The 25713-nt window shown below is 44.0% G+C and overlaps 1 protein-coding gene across 17 annotated transcripts in view; it reads right to left on the bottom strand.

The window, feature by feature from the left end:
* The window catches only part of CELF2 (CUGBP Elav-like family member 2), a 557821-nt gene that overhangs the window by 88519 nt on the left and 443589 nt on the right, over positions 1-25713 (bottom strand). The window lies entirely within an intron of this gene.

Genomic DNA, 25713 nt, shown 5'->3' with positions numbered 1-25713 from the left:
AGAGCAAGTAAACACATGATCTTCAAGAACTTTGGCAAGGAGTCTCCTAAGAGACATGCGTGAATTAAACTGAGGCTGTGTCTCGAAGGCCATGCAGAGTTGGCTGTGGCTGGAAAACTCCTGCACCAATGGAGCACAGTGAGACACAGGAGGGCGCGGCTGTCGTAACCCACGCTCCCTGTGCGCAGAGTGCTTGTTCCAGGGAGATCCCAAGATTGACTGTTTTTGAAATAGGTCCTGGTTTATGGCAATGAATTTGACTTAGCATATTTCATCAAGTTTACATTTGTATAAAGAAAGCCTTCAAAATCCATTTCCTTGAATATTTCTTTGACTGCATATGAATTTCCTTTTCATTTTATCGCAGAACAACATTTTGTCTCAAGTTACACATTAAGGTACTGGTTAGCATCTTGTTCCCTATTTAACCCTGTTTGATTAAGAACCAGTGAAGTCTAATGAAGAGGGAAATTTTAAGAGCTCCCTCCCTCCTTCCCTCCTAGTGGGGAGGGGAGGGGCCAAGCATGCTCCTTGGAAATGGTAGTTGAATTTCAGTCTGTGAACGAAGCACTGCGCCATGTGCATAGGAAGGTGGGGCCTCTGGGGAAGAGTTCTGGTGCCATGGCTCCGCGGAGGGCTCGCTTCGGGTCTGACTGGGCTCTCAGTGAGCTGCGGCTGCCTGAGGACAGGGACTGCATCTCACTGTCCCCTCTGTGTCGACGCCAAGCACGGTGTTGACGACCACAGATGCAGGCCTGTGACTGTCCCAGCGAGGATGCTGTCTGTGGGTGCTGGGGACACGCCCCACTTCCCGAGACATGAGTGGCATTCAGTCCCCCCTTTAGTCCCCCTCCCCCAACACACACACAGAGGGCCCCAGATCTGGTTTCCCTGGCTCTGGTCTGCAGGTCTCTGATAGGACTGATGCTCCTCACTCCTGACTGCAGTGACTTTCCATTCGAAGCCAAGAGCCAGCTGCAGCCCAAGAAAGTGAAAATGAGGCTACATCTGCACAGCCAAGACATACTGCCAAGTCTGTGGGGGTGACTTCACCAGAGGGGCTGTCTGTAAGCCCAGCAGCAGCGGTCCCTGCCTACATGGGAGTCCTGTCCTGGGTGACAGCGCTGAGGCTGGGCTACCCAGCGGCAGCGCCCATGCTCCGGAGTTCCCGTTACATGCGAGGTCCAGCAGGTGCCCGGACCTCTCTGCCGTGGTCCTGGGATGCAAACGGGAGAGGCTGCGCTGACACAGCCAATGCGGAGCCTCAAGACGGAGGGTCTGCGGGAAGGAAACGGGCTGAGGGGAAGGTGATGGGGCGGATTCCTGACACACAGGTGAGCTCGTGTTGAAACCTGTTTAACCCCAGCCATCGCCAATTGATGAGTGAACCACCTCTAACACGAGATTCAATAAAACATGCCATTTTTAAACGTGAAATGGGTTTTACAGAGTCCCTGTTTCGCATCCCATTAGTAGACCTGTCCTGACCCCTTGAGAGAGCAGCCGCGGTGGTACATATTATAAGCGCACTGCCCATAAAATATTTAAAGGGAGACAGAGAGGGGAGGGGCAGAGGTGAATTCACAGAAGAGTTTTCTGCACTGTATGAGAAAAGGAAAAGATTCCAGCCATACAGACAAACCGGAACTTCCCTTTCACTCCCTGACCACACACGCACGGTGGACACAGAACACTTCGTGTCTTGTTGTGCACACTGGGGACCACCCAACGCGCCTGCGCTTTCTGAACTTTTCTTTGAAAAGTTTTATAAATGGCAAAGATACTTTCAAAGGAATTGCCACCAACTTGGAGGCACACCGTCCCATCCCCCTAATGACCATGTGTATCACGGGATCTGCTAGTACAGGAAGGCAGGTTTCCCCAGCTCTCTAGGTAGGTATGTTTGCTGTTACGTTATGTCTCCCTGAGAAAGAGTGGGTGAAACAAAAGCAGCTTTAGGGATGTTGACTTAGAAGCATTAGTAAGAACTTATGAATTTCTCTGATTTTTAAAATGGTAATAAAAAGGTGGTAATCTTGCTAAGATATCAGGAGTAGAATGATACTTCTGCAAGCTTACTGATGACAAAAACAATGTGTTTGGCCAGTCAAAACCAGCTTTTATCCCCGGGATATAGCCAGGTTCGGAGCTCATAGCTATACCTGTTAAGTATAGAATTTAGGCAATTTTGAGAATACTGAGGTAAATCTTCCCTCCATTCTCAATATTCCTGTACCAAAAACTATTGCAGGCTCCTTAGGTATGTTAATAATTTAATTCTCACAACAACCCTGAGGCAAGGTGTGTATGAGGAACCAAGGAAGAGGGAGGAAGGAGCCAAGCCCTCAGAAACATCTGATACCTATGCTGACGAGAAGCAAGTTGATCATGAGCAGGATTAGCTGACAATTACGTGAGAGGAACATGACAGTTTTGAATTGCTTACATTAATAGACGCTGCATTTTGTGCTTTCTTCACAAACTGATAGTGTAAGAAGTATGCTGGAATCTACAGAATGAATCAGTGTGGACCACTCATTGTTGGCTGAGCCAGCATTTACGCAAGAAGGCCCTGGCACATGGTTGTATGTGAATGGACTGGATTGTACGATGCCTATTTATTCAAATATTGCTTCGGAAATTCTGGAGAAAACCGAGTGCCTTGCTGTCCTCTGAAGATGCAAATTCCTTGGTGGACGCTGAGTGCATGGGATCGGGCCATGCTGGGGGTCACAGTGCTATTCCAAACTGCTCTTTTGTGCATCCCCATTAGCTGTTTAACATGGTAGGTGCGCAGAAAACTTTCAACTGATATTTGCTGACATGTATTTTTATAAAAGTGACCTAAGCCAAGAATAAAAGGGTATTTGAGTGTGATAATAACAAAGTGATATATGTTATACTTTCTCTTCCTGTGGCAAATCACAACTAGTGGGGAAAAACTATCCTATATAATAAAAGCATAATACGCTAAGTGTCTGACCGATCGGTCGACCATTCAACCAGTCGCTACGATGCACACTGACCACCAGGGGAAAGATGCTCCGACTGGTAGGTTAGCTTGCTGCTGGGGTCTGGCTGATTGGGACTGAGAGAGAGGGCCAGACACACCCTGGAGCCCTCCCACGGTCCCTCCCCGGCCGGCTGGCCCCCATCACCCCAATCAGGACTGGGCAAGACGGCCCTGATCGGCCCCAATTGCCAGCCAGACCGAGGGACCCCAACCGTGCATGAATTTGTGCACTGGGCCTCTAGTAGTGAAAATAAATGACTGTTTCCTCTTCATAGACACTGATACAGGTGAAGAGATTACAGCATGAACTGTGTAATAAGTGCCCAATAAAAATCATCATTATCATTATTTTACTTAGTGTAAGAGTTTCCCTGAGGGAAAAGGTCCCATTTGAAAGCTAAGAGAATATACTGGAAGGAATGGCCTTTTTTGGTCACCTGAGAAGTAAACAGCTAGTATTGCTCAATTCCCAGCTTTCTTCATATATACCAATCGTCCAGTGAAGAAGAAAACCTATAGAATCCCAACTGATCACAGCTTTTGGCTTATCAGGCTCCAAGGATGCCTTGTTTAACCTGGAGTTACCCTACCTGTTCCCGTTTCTGTAACAATCATGGGGTATTGAAACCATTTACACCTGGCAAAGAATAAAATAAAATAAATACAATAAAATATTATAGGAAAATTAGATTACTCTGGGTAGAATTCTGTGAGGGAATTTGGAGTCTGTTATGGTGATTAAGTCATCATTTCTGACAGATTACTCTAATCGGCTGTCAAAGAACATTCCACAACCCCATCTATAACCTGGCATCCTAGCTACTCAGCCCGTGTTACCTTCTGTACATAAAACACATACAGACAAGAGGGGGTAGGTACAACCCGGCATTTATTATACTCATTAGCTATGATTAGGTTCTTTGTTTTCACACTAAATAATAACACAGGCTTCCATGTTGCCTCATTTACTCTTTAAAATGAGAAGAAAAATGAATAGGCTCAAACTAGGAGGCATGGAACGTGAATGAAAAATAATTGTTATAACTGAGAACATAATGCTTTTGGAAGCACTGCTGTTCAAGTAGAATGTTAATCCTTTCTTAGTTTAATTTTTCTTGGGACTATTATAGCATAGTACACAGAGAGGTAAATCTATGATACTTTTTAACCCTCTAGTCATATTGGGTACCTAATTAGCTGTCACTTCAGTAGATGAGGTCATGTTATTGTGTATAGCAATGCTATTTCGAGTAGAAAGTGGTGTTTTGATAGCATTTCAGTTACTCCCTCTCTGTCTCTGCATCTCTGGGATATAACAAATAATTTATCCAGTCAGTTGAGCGCCCAAATAAATTTGGTGAATAGCAAAGCAAAGCTAGTTAAAACTAAAAGAGTATATCTAGGCTTTGTCTTGAATCCTCTGTCTAGAGAGAGATGTTCTAATAAGAAGAAACTGGAGGGTATAAAACAAGTTTGGAAATGGAAAAGGTGTGTAGGATCATCTCACTGCTGAAGCAATACTATATAGCAGCAGTGGACCACTGGAAGGTTTTGTGTGACGGTTGGAAGATCACAATCACTGGTGATTAATGAGCCGAAAGGTAGTAATTTTGCCCTTCTCACTAATTGGGGAATATACAGATATCCTCTCTAACCGTGATTTCTTTTTGATTGTGGAACTGTCTTCCAAAATCAGCGATGGATGCTCCAAGAGTCATTCTTCCAGATGTTACCCAGATGCTAAATCAGACACGCTGCCTCCCAGAGTCATGCCAAATCACATTGAAATTATAACGTCAGGCCTGGCCGTTACGGAGTTGTTTAAGGACCCGGTAGTTCATTTCCATTTCCAATGCTATGATCCTATTGGCTACAAAACTTAGTATAATCTCTTATTTTAAGACAAATGAGCCTGGTTTAAAATTAAAATGGTCCTTTTGACATTGGTCTCTTCCCGTAATGACCACCATTGTCCTCAGTTCTCACATGGCCTGAGAATAAATGAGAACCCAGCCTGCCCGGCTCCCGTGGCTCCTTCCCTAACCCCAGCTGCTCTCGGTCGTTCACCCTGACCCAGTTCTCAGCGCCCAGGGAACTGGGATGAACCAAGCCCAGCACGCTGGTGAGTGGATGGCATTGCACCTCTCTTGTTAACCTTCACTGTATGGCAATGACCGTTGTGTTTCACGGGTCCTGCTGCGTGGGTCTCTCTCCTCCTCTGGGTCTCTCTCCTTCCCAGGGCTTGATTCCATTCCCGACAGGCCGTGGTACAGCTCCCAGGATTCTCTTTCCTTAGACTCCTTCAGCCACACCCGTGCCTCAGCCCCACAGGAAATACCTGTGGGCAGTGAAACATGCCCAGGTTGCACTTGCATTTGGGCACTCCCTGGGCATGTGCGGTGCTAATGGAGCATCATCTCTCGGACGGAGCAACTGCTAGGGCTGGGTTCCCAGAGCCCTCCTGGGAACACTCAGGCTTGGACCAAATTTGCTTCCTTTTCTTCCCCTTGGCATTCTCAGTTTAGAGCTATCTCCCTTAACTTGCTTTTTCTTCTATACTCCTTTCTATTCCCACTGCTGCTACTTTCCTGGGCTTGTCCTTCCTGCTCACTCAGATTCCTGCAATGGCCTCCTCACCACTCGGGGCCTTGCCTCTTCTACCCTCTGCCTTTTTAATCAGTCTAAATCTTAGGTCTAATCATTTCTCTCCACTGCTCAAACACTTGCAATTTTCTACCAAATTAAATTCCAGCTCTTGGCCTGTCTTTCGAGGAACTCCATGGTTTGGCCCCAAATTACCTTTTCAGGGTCTACATTTCTCTTCTCTTCTAGTCAAATTGGACAACTCCCTACTACTGTAACTTCTGTCATTGCTCATCCACAGAAAAGCATAATGACCCTTCTCATGCATATAAACACAGTATTTCCTTTGCCAATATGACAGTTATTTGTTGGTTATACAGAAACACCTATATGTCAAGATTTTAGGTTGAATCGTGTGCCACATCTGTAGATTAAAAGTAGTTGACGATAGCCATTCTGACAGGTGTAAGGTGATACCTCATTGTCATTTTAATTTGCATCTCTCTGATGATTAGTGACTTTGAGCATTTTTTCATATGTCTCTTTGGCCATCTGTATGCCCACTTTGGAGAAGCGTCTTCTTAGGTCCTTTGCCCCATCCAGAGACACAGAAACATGGAACACACAGATGAATCACAGAGGGAAGGCGGGGTTGGGTGGGTGGGTGGGAAGAGATTAACCGAAGAACGTATATGCATATATGCATTACCTATGGACACAGACAATAGTGTTGTGAAGCCCTGGGGCAGGGGCAGGGGGAGGGCTGGAAGGGGTCAATGGGTAAAAACAGGGTACGTCTGTACAACTTTCAACAATAAAGATAGATTTTTAAAAAAGTGGTTGAATAGCAACAATTTCATGTTTCAACCTCATCTCTTGCATAGCAATGGAACTGCCTTATCTTCTTGTCACACGACTCATAAAAAGTCCCCAAATCTTAATTCAGGTAGGCTTTCTCCTTTGTAAGGTTTAGACAACTTTCCTGTAATTCACCTGCACTATTTACCAACTGTACAACTTAAGTTAAACATGAACTTGATGACTTAAAACCACACTGCCCTCTACACCAACTGTGCAACGCAGGGCGCCCTCCATGGGCCAGCGGCAGCTTCAATGCTCTGTTAAGATCAGTGAGGCTTTACCCAGTAATCTATGGTTTCCTTTCAAATCTAAGGCAAACTAAAGCCACCACCAGAATACTCCTCTAACAAGCAAATCGTTAAAATCTCTGGTTCAAACCTGACTTGGAAAACTTAAGCCAACTGTACTTTACCATGAACCTTCTGACAGGATGTAAGGCGTTTCATCAAATCAATGAAAATGCTCCAGTGAATTTTGTATTCTAATGATCCCACCATAGCTTAGCTTCTGAGTCCTGAGTTGAGTTGCTTTGCCAGCCACGTTCATTAATTAGTGTCTAACATTTCCATCTCTCTGCAAGTTGCAACCTCTCATAAAATATGCATGATTTGATTGGCTTAGGAATGACAACTTCATTTACAACAGACAAATAAATACCATACCTCACTCAGCAGTCTTTCCCCATTTATTTATTTAACTACCTCCATGGCCTTTGGGATTTGTACTAAGTGAATGAAAGTAGATAACTAGTGTAATATTCCTTCTTAATCATGTTTAAGCAAAAATGATTAAGTATCACTCTCTCTTTTTTAAAACAAATGAGGCTAGCTAAAAAAAAATTCCCAACTAAAAATAGATGGCAAGTTTGAAAAAAAAAAAAAATGCCTTCAGGGCTATTTCATATTACCCATGTTTAAAATGCAAATCCATTAAACATCTGAGCAAGACATCTGATATTGTTTTTAGCAGCTATATTTATTCATCTCATCTTCCACAGTAGTACTAAACTTTGGTTGATATTTTGCCAAGTGAAGATATCTCCTCCAGTGCTGCTAATTCTTTATGAGTTTGACTTTAATTTTACTGTCTTATTTTGATTTCCACCTTCTTCTCTAATGCAAGAGATCGTTTACCAACTTTGGAGATTACTGCTGGCAGAGCTTAGGGAAATTATGACGGCTCAATTCTATAAATAACCTTATCCCGAAGCTCAGTCTTCTGAAGATCAAATTCAAGGCTTGGGCCTTCAGCAGTGATGGTGAACCTTTTGAGCTCGGCGTGTCAGCATTTTGAAAAACCCTAACTTAACTCTGGTGCCGTGTCACATATAGAAATTTTTTGATATTTGTAACCATAGTAAAACAAAGACTTATATTTTTGATATTTATTTTATATATTTAAATGCCATTTAACAAAGAAAAATCAACCAAAATATGAGTTCCCGTGTCACCTCTGACACGCGTGTCATAGGTTCACTGTCACTGAAATAGGGCATGGAACCGATGTTTAAATGGCAAAGGTTAACTCAGAAAGGGGATACATGGGCCTGGCCCGTGTGGCTCAGTTGTTTGAGTGCTGATCCACGCACTGGGAGCTCCCTAGTTCGATTCCCAGTCAGGGCATGCATATGCCCAGGTTTTAAGCTTGATCCCCAGTAGGAGATCGAGCTCCATGCAGGAGGCAACTGATTGATGTTTCTATCTCTATCTCCCTCTCCACTCCTCTCTCTGAAATAAATGAAAACAAACCAACAAAACAAAAAAGATATTTAAAAAAACTATTAAAAAAAAGGAAAGGTTTGGTTCAGTGGATAGAATGTCAGCCCGTGGACTGAAGGGTCCTGTGTTCGATTCGGTCAAGGGCATGTACCTTGGCTGCAGGTTCCCCGGGTCTGGTCGGGGTGTGTGCAGGAGGCAACTAATTGATGTGTCTCTCTCACATCGATGTTTCTTTCTGTCTCTCCCTCTCCCTTCCACTCCCTAAAAATCAATGGGAAAAAATCCCGGGGTAAGGATTAACAAACAAACAAACAAACAAACAAACAAACAAACAAACAAAAATAAATAAAAGGAAAGGGGCTACATGGACCAAGAAGATGGCAGAAATTTTATATTAAGCAAAGATAGTAAGAACCCTTCATTGACAGCACTTGACCTACAATAGCAAATCTACTTGGATGATTTCCTACCTCTCTGGGCGTGCAGTATTGAATGAGGCTTTAGAGCAGTGGTTCTCAACCTTCTGGCCCTTTAAATACAGTTCCTCATGTTGTGACCCAACCATAAAATTATTTTTGTTGCTACTTCATAACTGTAACGTTGCTACTGTTATGAATCGTAATGTAAATATCTGATATGCAGGATGGTCTTAGGCGACCCGTGAAAGGGTCGTTCGACCGCCAAAGGGGTTGCGACCCACAGGTTGAGAACTGCTGCTTTAGAGGAAACTAGAGCTGTTTTATGATTGTTTTGTAATGTAAAGAATATCACAGTTAGAACCAGAAGATCTGGGTTCAAATCTTGGCTTTCTCAACTGCAAGTACCTATAGTCAGGCCACCATCTATCTGATCTCTTTAAGCCTCAGAAACTCCTACCATTTCTGATAGCAAGGATCATATCAGAAAATGATTATTTTCATGGTTGTCTGGCTTGAATCAGATAATATATGTGAAAGTACACAGTAATGTATAAAGTAACATATGACTATACGCTCTTATTTTAATTCATTTAAGGATTACAATGAGAGTGTAAAGTGCCTTGTGACTATACATGTCCATGTCTCACCTTGTGCTTCTAGTTTGTAGAGGGTGGTGGGGGCGGGGGGTCTAACTGACCAAAAGGATTTCAATGGGGAATGAAAGTGTTGAGACCACCCACCTAACTCCCACTTTCTGCTCCACCAGTTTGTAAAGAATCCTTGAGATATTTTTATATGGAGAGGGCATCTATAAATAAAAGCTACCTTTGAGAGTTCATTTATTCAGCAAGCAGTTGTTGAGCAGCACCTATGGTGATTACGCTGGGCTCTCGGAATGTTCTTTCTCCTCAAGGAATTTGGAGCTTAACATGGAAAAGGCTGAGATGTAAACAATTCGGGGGAATAAAACCCAGCAGGTGGCAGGGTGAATTTCAGCACATACTACAGCGGATTACAATGAAAGCATCTTCAATTCTACCTGCCGAGACATGTGAGACTGCACTTGTATGATGTCCCATGGATGGGACACAGCATGGGAGCAAGAATGTCACAGAAGTTGGAGAAAAAGGAGGGGGCATAGTATGAAGTTCAGATCTCACTCTTTTTTTAAAATCCTCACTAGAGGATATGTTTATTGATTTTAGAGGGAGGGAGGGAGAGGGGAGAGAGAGAAACATTGATGTGAGAAACATTAATTGGCTGCCTCCTATAGGTGCTCTGACCTGGAATCGAATCTGCAGCCTTTTGGTGTACAGGATGACGCTTCAATCCAGCCAGGGCAGATCTCACTCTTAAGACTCTGCAGTTGCATCCAGTTTTTCTGCCCTAACATGCAACACAACAATGCTCACACATGCTGAGGGTGACGTGTAACTTCCAGTGTCCTGTGATTGCACCTGTCCTCTTCCATTCAAGAAAGCATCTGGAGGACTAACAAGTGCAGTTATCACAGGGATAACTTCAAAAGCCCCCTAATCCCTTCTGTGCTTTTATTAGCTGTGATGACAACTGGTAAGTCCCAACTGGTAAAGAGGGCAGCATTCTAGAGATGCTACCACGGTAGAATCCAGGATTTCCTCACTGACTAGAAATGGGCCATGGAGAGTGGAGGCACAGGAAGAGGAAGTGGAGGATGATTTCAGCTTTTTGTCTTGGTGGGACCACCCATCCGCTCAGACAGGTAACACCTGCCTGGGGCCTGGTTTGTGGGGGAACAGAATTAAGTATTGGAATTTCTTACAAATCACGTGAATGAAACATCTCCATAACAGATATTGGATATCTAGGTTTGGGGCTCAGCAGGAAAGTGTGATTTCAAGATCAAGACTTGGGAGCCAGCAGCCTATTGGAAACGGTGAGCTGGTGGAGACTTCAGGGAATCCTACAGCCTGAGAAAGGGTGAATACAGAACCTGTAAGGCATAGTTCTTTGCTTGATACCCATATGAAAAACATCAAATTTCTTTCTACTGGGAGAAAGTACGTCCTTAATAATTTCTCTTCATTGTCACAATGAAGGCACTGGGAAGGCACAGAGAATATGTTCTCTTTTACACTCAGCTCTCTACTCCGATCCAGTTTTCCCAATGTTCCAAGCTTTAGGCCAGGCCCAGCCTCCCCTTTCATAAATCAATATGGGGCCTAGCCAGCTGGTGTGTTTACTCCTTCACTATTTAGAATTTTGTTAAAGTCCAAGCTAAATTTTCCCTTTCCCAGGAAAGCTTTTTCAAGTTACCATGGGAAACATTTAACGTTTGCATTACTATGAACTTAAAGAGCATATCCTGTTTAGAGAAGAGAGGCCAGATAAAACGCCTTCGAACGCACCCAAGAAATCCGAACTAAAACATCTATCCCACCAAATGCGGTCAGAGACTGAAGGTCCAGGTTCATTTGAGACTTTGGGATGCTATTTTGGAAACCGGGCACTTGGCACAATTGACGTAGAGAGACCTGCCTCCCCTGAGGTTCCTGGGCTTGGATGCAGTGTTCTTGCATTTTCCTTTGCCCAGCCATGAATGTGAGCAGCTACACCTATGAAGCAAGTTACACAGAAATATAACAGGGGTGTGGCCTCAGAGTGCCATACTTCAAGGCACCTCTCAGGAGGTGTGCGCAATGATGGCCACAGGGACTGAAACATCCTTACCACGACTCTCTCCTCCCTTTCCGAGTGACAAGGAGACCGCGTGGCTAGTCACTGAGGATGGGAGTCTGGAGCTCATTTTCACTAATGAGCTTAGGTGCCGACCACCACCGGATCCTGTTGCCCTGGAGTTAGTCTTCTAATTCTTTTTAAGACCAAGAGGGAGGGGACTTGGCCCATGTGACTCAGGGGCACACAACACCCACGAGAAACAGAATCTATCAATCTCCAAAATGCGTAATTAAGAGGCAGAAGCTACTTTTTATCCCTGATCCTATTAATTTAGCTCTGACCAGATCCTGAAATAGAAAAAGAATGGGGTAGAGGAATGTGAGCATAAAAGGTGTCACCTGTACATGAACTCAGCTGACAGGATCTTTATGACTCAGTCATTTGGTCGTGATAAGCAAAATTAACACAAGGTGTGTGTGTGTGTGTGCTGGTGTAAGTCCTGGTAGCTTTTCGCTTCCATTTGATGGACTCCTGGATCCCTCTTCTGTTCAGGTCTAACACACCATCAGCAGCTGCTACACTGGATTTGCTCTCTGTCTGGGCACAGACTCTCTCTTGCCCTGCCCTACACCCCTTCCTTTTCCGTCCAGCTCCTCTGTTCACTTTCTGCTTCTTATTTGGTCAACGAGCTGCAGTCTGTGCTTTGATGCTGGTCTGATAAGCAAAGCTCTGACTCAGGCGAATGCTGGCCATGGTAAGTTTTATGTGGCAATAAATGACTCTGTGCTTATAGACTGCTACCTAGGATGTTGGCTGTACTTGAGGTGATTAGGAATAACCCCAAACGTGAAAAATGCATCCAGATCCTCAAGAAGATGGGAAACAAGAGCCCATTCAAGGGGATATCTCACAACTATTTGGGCAGATGACATTCCTTTTAAACTTCCCAAATTGCAGAAACATACATGCATAAAGCACCCCTTACTAGGAGAGAGTGCATTTTACCCTCCCATTCATGCAGAGGTTACATTTTCCTTGTCAGCACAAGTCTGTCCAGCCGTGGACAGCGAGAGAAACCGGACAAGCAGTGCTTTGCTTGCCGGGTAAGGGACTTCAAGCCCAGGGATGATGAGGCAGCAGCAACTCTACATGCCTATTGTTTCTACAAGGTGGGCCCGGGCTGCCAAGTAGTAGGGATGAATTCTTTGGGACAGAGAACTGCTCCTAATGCTTTAGAATGAGCTTAGTCTGGCCAGAAAAAATGTGCTTAAAATAGCACCAACTCGGTTCGTCCTCTTACAGAATGGGATGCATTAATTCTACATAAGTCTCATTCATGTGAAATAGGTCTTAGACTGCTGATGGGATGGACAAATACAGTTTTCCATACAAACATGCTAGCACACAGTACACCTCCTCATCTGCCTCCCCACCTGTCCCACATGGTCAGGTCATCCCAGTGCACCTTCCGGATGAACACAGGAAACCGCGGAGGCGGAGCTCTGGCCTCTTGAGCACTCAGATGAGACTACATATCATTTTGACGGTTGCCAGAGGAATGTATGCACACATATCCAATACTGCCTTAGAGGGAACTGTGACAGATTCCCCGGAAAACGGGTGAGAGGTCTGTGCCTACAGAACAGTGCTTCTCAAACTTTATCGTGTACACTCGTCTCCCAGCGATCTAGCTTCAGTGCATTCCAGGATGACACAACACTGTTGGTCCTCAGTCCACACTTTGAGTAGCGAGGCTCTGCTGTGCCTGTGGGCAGGTAAGAGTACTTCACTGTGTCCGAATGAACAGTGGGAGATGGAAACAAGGTAATCACCACCTCCTAACCCTGGGGGTTGATGAATTATTCTCCCAACAGTGGTTCTCAAAGTCGCCTGACCACTGCCACCGCCTGAGGAACTTTAAAAATACTGATGCCAAGTTTCCGCCTCAAGATAGTCGTATTTCATTTGCTAAGGTGTGGCCGGGGCACATGTACTTTGGGCAGCTCCCCAATAAGCCTACTGCATAGAGCTGGGGATCACGGCCCCAGCTGTCCATGCAAATGGGCTTAATGAAATATTAAGAACACTTTTCTTTTCGTCATCCTTTCCTTTACAAATTCATCTGGTTCATCGATCATTTTAGGTAAATGGCCAGGATAAATATTTATATTGTCTTTCTTAGAAAATAGAAATGAGAAAAGATATCACCTTGTTCTACCACCCTCACATCACAGAGTGCATGCCACGGGCAGACTGGCCTTTGCACTCTGAATCCCTGATTCGCTAAAACAATGTTGTCATAATCTTGTAGAAAAATTGTGGGGGCATGATTTGTCGAAAAGAGCAACAGGCTCAGAGTTAGGAGACATGAGGTTTTGGGCTACCTCCACCATGAAGTGGCTGTGTGGCCTGCAGCCTGTCACCTAACCTTTCTGGGTGTCAGTTTCTTCATCTACAAAGGGAGGGGGTTGGACAGTATCGTTTCTAAAAAACACTTTTAGCTTCTACAGTCCTATAGTAAGATCTGGCCTATTTTCCTCCACATGCCTGCCCTCTCTTCCTTAGCTGACCCAGAGAACATCATTCAAATAAACAGAAACCTACTGAAATTAGCCACAAGACTGCGTGGGCTCGTGACTCTTACTTTCATTTTCCTTACTGATACTGAGTTTGTCTAATGACCTCCAGGGGTTTTACATTTGGGAAACTTAGGCTCAAGGAGTGATTTAGGGGACTTAGAGATGAGATTCTCTAATAAATGACTCAGTGGTACTTGTGAGATTATTATTATTATTTTTTTAGGAGTTGTGATTAGAGTTAAGGCCTCCATAAGCTGTAGAAGAAATTAAGACAGAACTCATCAAAATCTTGGCTCAAGCTCCCCTTCCCGTTTAAATGATAACTTATAAATATTAGTAAATCATAAACAAGATATTAGCAATGGATTAGGATGACAGGGTGGAGTTAGCATTTATCAGCTGACAGTTGTCTTTTACGTTATACTTGTGTCTAGTTGGAGGAGGCCAATTATTAGCCATAAGGGGTAGTCACTGATTTGTCAGAGAAATTTTCTCTATAGTCATAGCAACTTTAACTCTCTTGGGTTTAGAAAGATAGAATTCTAGTTGAAGGTCAACCAGAGTGGGAAAACAAATTATTACTTACTGCTTTATTTCCTAGTATATTATTATTTATATGAGGTCAGGGGTATATGAAGCTCTTGGCACCATGCCCAAGACATAGTAAGCACTCAGTAAATGTTAACTATTACTATATTTTTTAACTGAACATTTATTGTTATTGGTTAAAATTACTGAAATTCTGAAAGCCACTGAGAAATATAGACAAATGTAGACAAAATATTTATAAAACCAAAATGTGCCAGAAACTACTGTTCTGATACTATACCTAGCATTTAACATGCAATGACAGTAATTCATTCTCTATTTCCTATCCTTACAACTTGTTGACAATCCATCTACTGTGCACTGGACCCCATATACCCTTTAATACAAAGCATCTGGCACAGTTTTCTGGTCTGTATGTAAATATACCCTCTTCTGAAGGAACTCTAATACAGTATATGTTTGGGCCAGTACAATAAAGCACTGAATTTTATCACTAAAAGATACTCTGTTGACCCATAGTCACCCAGTCTAATCTTTCAGGGGTGAAGGTGAGTTTTCAGGGAACCTAGTCACTCTTACTTGGTCTTCCTGCCCCTGATGTAGGACAAGAATGTAGGAAGTGGCGGCCCTGAGATCACAGAACTCCTGGTCTGACCCATGAACTAGCTAACTAACAGTCACACAGCATCCCAGCTCCTGCTCCACAACCAAGACAGCGGCGGAGGGGACCTCAGCCTCCACAATACACCCGCTTGTGTACATTCCCATCAACACAGACATCACAACGTGATGACCACACAGGATTAACCGCAGACCTTGCCCTAGTATCTCAGTCAGTACTTCAGCCTTTGATTCTAACTTGCTTCTTGACTAAAAGGGAGAACAGAGCAGATGGCTGGATGGGGGCAGAGAAAGAAGGAACACCTGAGCTCCCTGGACCGCACGGGCCCAGTCTCCTTGCCTCGACTTTGCCACTTGGTGGGGCTGCCGAGGGGACTGTGCACAAATTTGCTGCAAATTTCTTAGTGCCTATGTTTGTGGTGGAGAGTTTGATCCCCCATTTTCAGAAGCAGAGAATTCAGACACCGATATGGCCACACAGACTTCACTGCCCAGACCCCAGTGTTCCTATCAATAAAATAAGGGGTAAGCCCGGTGGTTCTCTACGAGCTCCAGGTCTCCTCAGCTCAGCAGGGTGTGGTGACCGAGGGTGGGCTGGAACTCCTGGTTACTTCCCAACCGTAGGACACGCCCACAGCCTTCTTGGCGTCTGCTATTTCGTGCTTCAGTGGCAAGTAATAGGGTTTGCAAGCTCAGCCCCCATCTGCCCTTCCCATGGACAAGAGCTGGGGGTGGGGAGGAAGGGGCGGGAGGCCAGCTGGATAGAGCCTGGCATTAGAATGCAGGTTGTGGATTGGGACCGAAAGCCTGTGGATGCAGATAAAGAAGGCACCCTAATAACATGAATGCTAATGAGGTGATGTTGGTAAAGCTATACTCCTCTGAAGAAAGGTGCTGCATTATAATCATTTTTGCAAAGCAGGCCCTCTTACAGTACACACAGCCTTTGATTTGGAGCTCCCCCTAGAGCGCTAGTGATGGTTACCTTGCACGGAGTGCCTCGCCCACCAGTGTTTCGCCCACCAGTATTCCTGATGACCTCTGCCTGTGCAAGAAAGCATGGTTGCATGCACATCGAGGGCAAAGCTGCACACCATGGGGCCCGGGCACACGTGCTGTCAGGCCTGGCTCTCGGGGGAGGGCACCAACTGACTTCTAGGAAGGTGCACTTAGCAAAGCACGGGGCCGGAGGCCCTGCCCTCGGGGAGCTCACCAGGTGACACCAGTATAGTAGCTGAGGATCTGGCTTTGCTTTAGGACAGCTCCAAAGGCAGCAAACATGGCCATTCTAAGCATATCAAGAAGCAATGCAAGTCTCCAGGGGGGCGCGCTTCCTGACGCAGGTCCCCTGAAACAGTGGGGCTCATGGGATCCAAGCATTGGAAGCCAGGGGTGTTGGTTTAACCCTGACTGTCTATCAACTCACAGCCACCAGCTGTGTAACCCTGGACAAGTCACTCTTTTCCTTTGAGTTTCTGCTTTCTCATCAGTAAGTGGGGCTTTATGACACATGTCTTGCGAAGTTGTGACAATTCCAAGTAATATAGTCCTGGGGCCTGCACGTGGTGCCTGATAGGCGGGCAATCAATAAACAGTCACTTTGCCATGGTTCTTATTGTGCTGTGTTGACCTCCTGAGTCATGCTGCCCACTCTCTACAATGTGGTGAATGTCATGCCAAAATCCACCGTCAGGAGGCCAGGCTGTTGGGGAGTGTTAGCAGCTGGGACTTCTAATTTGAGTTCTGTCGCGGCATTGCCAGGGGAGGGCAGAGAAGTTAATTTAATCTGTGGCACCTCGGTGTCCTCAGTGTAACAAGGTGAATGCTATCAATACATCACCTGAAATATTTTTAGAAGGGGCAACAAATAAATAGCACCATAAAGCCATCTACAAACACAGGCGGCTCACTTATCCATGGAGACTGGGGACAGGACTCAAACAGATAAAGAAAGCCACCAATAATCCTGAAACCTCATTAGGTTAAATGCCCTTACTTGTCATACCAAGGCTGTAAGCGAGGAACTGGACTGACTGGTTAGAGTCCGCCACCTTCCCTTTCCGTTTCTCTGTGCCCTGCTGGAACAAGGATGAGTGCTAAGACCCCTGTTGGTTCCCAATCAGAGGGGAGAGGGAAGCAGATGCCCCACGAGTCTCAAAAGAGTCAAAGCCTGAATGGTTCAGCTTTGTATAAAAGGACTCTGAAGTGACTAACCAATACCTAAAGCAAGTCAAGTCATGTAAATCAGTCCATCTCTATCCAGCATCTGTCTGTCTATCTATCTATCTATCTATCTATCTATCTATCTATCTATCTATCTATCTATCTATCATCTATCATCTATCTATCTACCTAACTATCTAGATTTTTAAAAACTAAATTCGACATTCCTGTAGGCAGTGCATGGAAGGTGAAGAACAGTTTTGTGACACTGGAAAGGGCTCTAAGAATCACTTACTCCACTACTTTGTTTTGCAGATGAAGAAAGGACGGACTGTGAAGCATTTTAAGTACAGTGGGGCCTTGACTTACGAGTGTCCCGACTAATGAGTTTTTTGAGATACCAGCTGTCTCTCAGCCGATTTTTTGCATTGAGTTGACAGAGTAATTTGAGTTAACGAGCTCCTTAACGAGCTCGGTCTCGGAAAGAATTAAACTCATAAGTCAAGGCCCCACTGTACTGATGGAGGAGGGAATGACAGCACGGTATGCGTTTTGAGTACTAGTGGGAGGTAATGACAGAACAAGAAAGTACGAGACAACATTTGTCACAATGTCCCTTTCTGTAATCTCCCTCAGGTACTGTTTATTGCTTATCCTTTCCCCTTGTGATTGGTGGGTAAGGAGAGTGTAAAGACTGGTCCTCAAATATGGCTTTATTAGGAAAACAAAGGTAATAGCTTATGTCAATACTAATGGGGCTTCATGAGCACCTGTGTACAAGGACAGTCTATGGCTAAAACAAGTAAAGGACACATGACGCTCTCTCCCTGCCTCTGTCCTTCCCAGTGGCCAGTATGCCTCCCCTATCCTTAAGCAGATGTGGCCCAGGGGTGGGGTCTGGACTCCCTGAGATCCTGGCCTCCCTTCCCTCAGCGCTCTATTTCACCCTGGGGCTCATGTTATACACATTAAGTCTTCACTTAATGTCATCAATAGGTTCTGTGACTAAGCAAAACGACTTATAATGAAAGCAATGTTACCACTGGCTAATGATATAGAGTTAAGTTTTTGACAGCATCTCATCCTTATAATGAAATGACATCATGTGAGGACCTGCTATACTTTTTTTGTGGCCTAGAGCTTGAGGCTCTGCACTGGCCAGCCCAGTTCAACTGGACAGTCTCCCGAGCTCAGCTTTCTAGCCTATCAGTCCTATTTTTGGGTGATGAGTTCTCATGGAGACCACATACGCTAGAGGCCAAATGTGGACAATTTTCCAGCTTGATTTCCCCCTTTCATTTAATTTTTTTTTATTGCTTAAAGTATTAGAAAGAGTATTACATATGTCTCCTTTTTTTTTTCTCCCCTTGACCTTCCCCTGGCCTCCCCTACCCCACAGTGTCTTGTGTCCATTGATTATGCTTATATGCATGCATACAAGCCCTTCCGTTAATCTCTTACTCCTCCGTCCGCCCCGCCAACCCTCCCTGGACTAATTGTCACAACCAACCCGTTCTTTTGTTGGCCAGCTAGCTCCTCACGTAGTTCCACAAAGACCTTTATCATATTCATGAACATATTTTTCCTTCCACAATCTTCTTTTGAAATCTTATTAACCTCTTGGGAACTGAAGTCTATATAAGTGAACTTAATATCCCCAATTTAAACTTGAGATATAAAGAAATGACTATTACTTCATTTGCCACTGTGTCATCCTACCATGTCCTCACATAACAACGAGGCACCAATATTCCTCACACATTGACCCAGCAATTTTGCACATCTGGCCAAGCTCCTGTGCCAGGTCACTTTCACACGTGCTCTCGTAAACCTCACAGCAGCCCTACTAATTAGGTCTGTAGCAGAGACTATGTGATTTGTACAGTAAAACACTGAGTTCTGTTTCCAAAAAGCGGTGTCACTGCTCCCTGTTTTAGCCCTGTGCTAGCTGGGCTGCTTTCAGTCATTTTCAACTTTTTCACCAGCAAGGACCCCTCTCATTCATTTTCTCCTATAGACTTGCTTGCATTAAGTAGTCCCTATTTTAAAAGTAACTAGGTTTTTAATTAGTTAATCAGACACACATAAATAGCTGTCATTCAAAGTTACTGAATTGACTGTCAGCCCAAAGCAAAAGCACCCCCTATTCAGGTGGCATGGAAAATTTCATCGTGGGTGGAACAGACAATTTCAATGGCTTTTTATGGAGCATTAAAATACACTTTCCCAACTCTCTGGGGCCTGGGTCTGAAGGCTGGGAAGCACTGGGCCAGACATTTCTTCATGTTCTCTCTCTCTCTCTCTCTCTCTCTCTCTCTCTCTCTCTCTCTCTCTCTCTCTCTCTCTCATCTCTACCTCTCTCATCTCACCTGAGGAGCTAGCTGGCCAGCAATCCTGTCACATGGTTGAGACCATTTGGGGCTGCTCCTCCATTGGGGCTTTTCTCCTTCACACGCCGTGACTCCCAGGGTGGGGGCAGGGGCTTCAGCACCCTCAAGAAGAGCTCCTCGGTAGCCACACCGTGGCACTGCACCACAGTCCTTTCATTAGTCATCTTAAAGAAAGGCCTTCCTTTTTGTTTAGCTTATTTTTCCTCTGGGACTTAAGTGTTATATTAAAACAACAGAGGCAGCAGGAGAATAGTTGCTTTGGGACAGTCCTATGAGGTCAAGTACTTCAGCCCAGACCAAATTCTGCAAATGCAAATCTGCAGAATGCCGCCCAGATAGATGCTTTGAGTGGTACCGTCCAAAGCAACTGCTTTTTGTACATTGGGTTGTTACCAAAGGAGAGTGCACACCCACAGAAACAATGTTGTAGAAGCACCTTTCTCCAGGGGCTCAGAAAGCTTGACATGCATTATCTCAGCCAGTCCCAAGCCTCCTGCGAAGAAGGTGGAGGCAGGATTATCATCATTCCAATGGCACTTCTCAAGAACCTTGCGCACATACCAGAATTAGCCATGATTCTGGCTCAGAGCAGAAACAGACAAACAAACATAAGACATTTCACTGAGACTAAAGTCAGAAAGATGGCTACATAGTAATTAAGGGTATGTTGGCAGGCCAAATAGAAAATGGGTTTTAAGCTATAATCTTCCTGTATTTATATGACTGAACTGATATCCACATAGAGATGTGTGCATTTAGAGTTGCACATAAATAAGTTACATCATTATACACACATGTAATAACCAATCCACATTCATCTTATATTTTGAAGCCTTGGGAATACCTGTGGTCAGAATTATCATTTCTTTGGAATAAAACTTGACTCCTCTGGAAATATTTTATAAAACGAACCCATTCCAGTATTAACTATTCCAGAGCTATTTCTTAAACACTAGAGTCCTGGTGCATGAATTCATGCATCAGTGGGGTCCCTCGGCCTGGCCTGTGGGATCAGGCTGAAACTGGCTCTCTGACATCCCCCGAGGGGTCCCAGATTGTGAGAGGACACAGGCTAGGCCCAGGGACCCCACTGGTGGATGATTGGGGCCGGGGAGGGACGCGGGAGGCTGGCCAGGCAGGGGGGGACCTTGGCAAGGCTTCAGGGTGTGTTCGGCCTGTCTCACTCAGTCCCAATCGGCTGGACCCCAGCAGCAAGCTAACCTACCAGTCAGAGCGTCTGCCCACTGGTGGTCAGTGCATGTCATAGAGACTGGTCGACCAGTTGACTGTCTGCCCCCTGGTGGTCAGTGCACGTCACAGCAAGCAGTTGAGTGGCCTTAGCATGTCATTAGCATATTATGCTTTGGTTGGTTGAACAGATGACCGGCTGACTGGACACTTAGCATATAAGGCTTTTATTATATAGGATGGTTTCTACTATATTCCCTAGTACCTAGAACAGTGCCTTGCAAACACTCAAACTCAGCAAATATTGGTTGAATGAGTCTATGAATGTTTCAGATGGTCCATGATTTTAAGGAGTCAAACCTGTTTGTGCAGAGAAATGTTTTGGCTGTTTTTCATAACAATTTTAAATAAAAAGCATCGGAGAAAACACTTTCTCTAGTTTGACCTAGTTAGGCTTTGATTCAAATAGGATGCTTTTGGGGGAAATTTCCAAGATAATGATGACATGGGGTTTTAGAGATCTGATGACAGAAATAGATGACAATGATAATGATAAAATAATACCATCATAACTCTGAGAATAAAGGCATTAAATACATATTAATAATTAGAGGAGGTGGCTCAAAGTAAGTGATGATGTCAAAATGCATTACTGTGGACAGACTGACTTTGGCCTCTGCAAGAGCCACACTGTCCTAGTCAAAGGACAGTCAAGCCTGTGAAAGGGCACAGGGGACAATTCTATGGAGAGTGGAGTTAAAGTCCTCCTGGGAGGAAAGCGCCCACCCCCACAGGTAAATCATCTCTTCCAGGGCAAGCCAGGAAGAGGTTCATTCACTTCGTGTGGGTGAACACACTTGTCCCAAGTGGCTGTTTTACTTACAGCTTCTTCCCCCGGATCAGGCTCATTTGTTTTTATATCTCAAATCTATTTGCAGTCGGTGCTCATGTCGCATGTGTTATTATAAAACACCTTTTGGTATGCCACTGCCAAAAGGGAGTGCTCCAAACACATGTTCTCCTACGGCAATAACTCCTTAATATAAACTGCATTTAATAAAACTGGTAGTGACTCTAAGAGGGAACAGAGTAAGGCATATTCAGAGAAAACGTCTGGAAGAAATTTGCAATTAATATTTTACAAGACATTTAGATTCCACCAGTTCCTTCTTGCTGTTAAAATTTAAGAGCTTTTTCAAAACTGTATTCCTCTCTGTTATTACATCCTTAATTAAATTAATTTATACAGTGAATGCTCTAATGATACTTGCTGTAGATTTTCAATCAAAACGCCTTATTGCTAGAGACAATGTGTGTTAGGACCTTGAAAAGGAATGACACAGGCACAGAGCCGTCACTGGCACAGGGATATCTGGCCCTGACATCTGATTATTGAAAAGATTGTGGTAGTTGCTCTGCGCCGCAATTAAGGTCTTCATTTTATTTTTTAATTAAGCTAAATTAGGTCAGTGTAAACAAAATGAATCTTGCAAGTTGCCTTTCCAAGGGTTTCTCTCTGGGAAATACAAAGGCAGATGATGGCATTTCTATTGAATGATCCCACTAGTTATGTTGTGCCTACCTGAAACTCTAAACAAAGGAAGCTAGCCCTAAGCCAAAGGCCTGCTGTCAAAGCAGAGGCAACCAAACTTTGTCCAAGAACACAAATGGCCCAGCTAAGGAAAGAGTCAGTCTAACAATTTTGCACCAAACTCAACGGCTCATCAAGTAGCCCAGCCTGTGGCCTGTGCAGACACAGTTGCAGTGTGCTCTGCAGGCTATGGAAGCATGATGCACAGGGAATTCAAGGGTGTGTGCGCACGTGTGTGCGTGCGTGTGTATGTGTGTGAGAGATCAGAACAGCTTAGTCCCCTTAGTACACAGTAGGCACTCAATATCATTAGTGATTTGTTAATCTGATGAGATGTCAGTCATAAGTAGGGCACTGCACATAAGATTTGATCTGTTGCTCATACTTCAAGCTGCCATTTCTGAAAGAACATGATCAAACCAGGGAAATGAACCCCAGATGCCCATTCCTTGTTCTATGGGTTGAGCTACTGAATTTACTCCCTTTATTTTTAATATTCTATTTCTAGGATTCGTGTTGAGCATTTCAGAATACGTAAGGCTCAAAGTGCTTCTCAGTCACAGGATGAGAGACAGGCTTGAGCGATGGGTCCCTAATGGCTTTGCACTGCTGAGTACGGCCCTGACCCTGAACCACATGCCCTGCACCCTCCTTGTACAGGGTCTCTGTAACCCACATATGACACGAGGGGAAGGGTGTCTGTATATAAAAATCGAAGAGCAGACACAGTCCACTGCATGACACATAGACCCGCTGGCTTTTTTTCACCTCTCCCATAGCAACCAAGTTCTTTGTCTTTCTCAGGAAGGAAAGAAAGATGGTCCCTAAACACCTAATTTTGGTTGCATGACAGAGGTTCCATATGATACAAAATACCAACTACAAAAGAAAATAGAAAAAAAATAAAACAAAAAACCCTAAACACCCAGCACTCTTTGATCTTGTTTTAAATTGAATGTTTTGGACACTTAAAAAAAAGATAGGCAGCAAGTGCCTTTTTAATGGATTTTATCTGCAGGAAAATGATTACAGCAGGAAAGCTTTAAAGTGTCAGCTGGTGATGCGTTTTTCTTTATCCCTTTTATTTTTATTCAGAGAGATATTAAAGGCATATGGCACAGTGCATCATTAATTTCTTATTAATTTCATAATATGAAGGCAACCAGTAAAAATAGTGGCAATACAACTTTAAATTACTGAGCTCCTTGGTATTTAATGAGAGACTGAGCATAGCAGGGGTTCTGTTAAATTAAGTTGTGCCTTCACATCGCAGTGGGGAAACAGGTGTGTATTGGTTTAGAATTATGGAAATGTTGACTAATTCCAAGGCTTGTAATCAAACAGCAAGGCATCCTGTAATATTTTTTCCCTAAGAATATGCATTAATCTTTTATGTCTGGTCCCATTTCTTCCTGTCCACCAAAAGCTCACAGCTGAAAAGAAACCACTTTCATGTTATTCCTGTAGCTGTTAAGGGTGATGTTTATCAGATAAAGCTATACATAAATGCAAGACCGGGAACTCTGTTCCCATTTACCTAATTGGAAATGGCAAGTGTGGCGGCAGTGTGCGTGCTGCGAAGGCTATGAGCCTACAAATCAGACCCAACATCTCAAAATTTTCATTTAACCCGCCTCAAGTAATTGGGCATATGAAACTGAACAGGATAAAAAGAAAACCCCAAACAATCCACAAACCATGTTTTCCAACCCCAGAATCATTGTCCTTAAACAGGGGTCTCCAAAATCACCATCCCTGACTTGTGCATGTACAAGTTTCAAGAAGAGAAAAAAAGAGACACAAAGGTGACATTCTTTTAAAATACAGAAGATACTACTGGTTTGCTAAGAAAAGGGTCAGAGTAAGATGTCCCAAACAGAAGCACGCTCATCAGTCACTTGTGTGTTTTTCAACGTGGCTCAGTCACCATGTTCACTCCGGGTTTCCTGAGAGCCAGTTCACACATGAAGATGGCATGCTGAGAGCTGTGCTTCTACTGGGGACAAACGCAAGCCAACCAAATTTTGCATTCATTTAAAACAGGATGTGATTTGGCATCAATATACTCTAAATACCAAATGACCATTCAAGATTTCAAATATATATATATCATACGTAGAAGGGATTTGGTTGTGTTATTATGACATAACATTGCAACCTCTTCGAATTTACATTGGGAAAAAAATCCCATATACATGGAAAATGGAAGCTGAAGTACTACTTTCTTTTTTAAGTCACTTAGACATACTAAAAAACCCCTCATAAGTTTCAGAGAGAAGTAGTTAAATCAAAGTGGGAGGGAGGCCACATGCTTGCTTGCTGGACCTTCTCTTTGATTTGCTCACATGAAAAGGGGAACGGCAAAGTGGTGTGATTCAAGACGAGGGTCACAATTTATTATTTTTGGGTGATTAAGAAGCTAATGTTGTGAAAACCTTTTGTTGAGTCTTGCCAGTACAAATATTATAAACTTTTCAATGGATCTAAGGTGAATTACACAAATGGTCTCTTTTGTGGGTGTGATGGGGGGTAAAATCCGGACGTGTGCGTGCATCTACAGAGACAGCGCAGTGACACAGAGGTAGAATTACACCCTGAAAACATTAGGGGAATTCTGTTCCCTTCCTTCTATTCTTACCAAACCACATTTCAATAAAATAATTAGCAATACACTACTTACCCACAGGTTCTTCATATAACCAATGCACAACATTATGATATTCAATGAACTCGGCACTGATATTTGAGTCAATGGGGGAAATATTCAAACAGCACAGGGATAGTCACACTAGCATGCACTATATAAAATTGCCCCCAAACTCCAGAAATCATGTAGTCTCATAAAGTAGTCACATAAATCAGTTCACTTCTAGAGAACTGTACTCATCATCAGATATTATCGGGAAGGAAATGGAAAAAAAAGTAAGCTTTGTATTTTCTGTTCTCTATCAACACGAAGCCACAAACAGGGCATTAAAACATTGACTTTGTTAACCACCATTGACTGCTTAGAAGCCATTATGAGGTTTAATATTATAGCTGTACAGGGTACATTTTGTTCTTTCAAAAGAAAAATCTGAAGACTAAATTTGAAAAGGGGCTCCTGGTGAGTAAAAGCTTTTCCTTTTCCATTTGCTTCTCTTGTGTGAGTTGGTTTTTTCCCTCCCTTTTAAAATCTTAGCCCACCCAATACCCTTTGGCAGCCGCTGTGACCCAGTGGGGTCACTCTGATTTTCTAACCAGGGGACACGCGGTCTGAGAGCTCTTTCCGCCGGCATTAATGCGGGTGCTCTTGATGGGCCGGCCAGCTGGCTTGGCTGCCGCAGGGGAGCAGAGGGTCAGCACACACTCCTCAAAAGACCAAAGTCATTTTTGGCACT

Source organism: Myotis daubentonii, chromosome 1 (assembly GCF_963259705.1).
Source record: "Myotis daubentonii chromosome 1, mMyoDau2.1, whole genome shotgun sequence".
NCBI classification, from domain to species: Eukaryota; Metazoa; Chordata; class Mammalia; order Chiroptera; family Vespertilionidae; genus Myotis; species Myotis daubentonii.
This window is presented reverse-complemented; position numbering and strand designations above follow the sequence as displayed.